Below are 850 nucleotides of genomic sequence, written 5' to 3'. Positions count from 1 at the left end.
AGAGAGAGAGAGAGAGAGAGAGAGAGAGAGAGAGAGAGAGAGAGAGTTGCAGTTAACAAAGCTGAAAGGAGTTGGAGAGATGGAGATCTGGAAAGCATTTTGACAATAGACATGGAGATCCAGTTTGGAGTTTGCTCAGCTGATGTTCAGTCTTGCTTTGGTCCAGTATTTCCTCACCATATTCCCTTTTGGAATGGTAATGAATATCCTGTATGTAATGCCACTGTATGTTAGAAGTATGTGATCTGCTTTTTCATTTTGATTTTAGAGGGAATTAGACTTAAGAGATTGCATGAATCTCAGAAAATTATTTGCGGTTTGAAAGGCACTTTTTTTGTTGTTTTGTTTTGTTTTTCGAGACAGGGTTTCTCTGTGCATCCTGGCTGTCCTGGACAACTCACTTTGTAGACCAGGCTGGCCTCGAACTCAGAAATCCACCTGCCTCTGCCTCCCAAGTGTTACCTCCTTCCAGCCTAGCAAGGCTGGCTGTGACCATCTGCCACTGCTTGAGCGGAGCCACCTGCTGTGCTGCTCTTTTGATGTGCCACTACCTGCCTGAACCAGTTCTCTTCCAGGAATCTTCTGGGAGTTAACACTGAACTCCGAGAGGTCCCACTAAAAGGCTGAACTATCTACTTCTAAGGAACTTAAGGAACTTGCTTGGCCAGGGAGGGGCCTCCCCTTTTCTTCATAAAGCGTGTTTGCTGACATTAAAATTGAACCTTGAGGGAGGTATGGGGGACTTTTGGGATAGCATTGGAAATGTAATTGAGGAAAATACGTAATAAAAAAATATTAAAAATTAAAAAAAATTCACACAAAAATAGCGCAAACTGCAAACAGAGACACT

Source organism: Mus caroli, chromosome 10 (assembly GCF_900094665.2).
Source record: "Mus caroli chromosome 10, CAROLI_EIJ_v1.1, whole genome shotgun sequence".
NCBI classification, from domain to species: domain Eukaryota; kingdom Metazoa; phylum Chordata; class Mammalia; order Rodentia; family Muridae; genus Mus; species Mus caroli.
Note: the sequence above shows the minus strand (reverse complement) of the source record.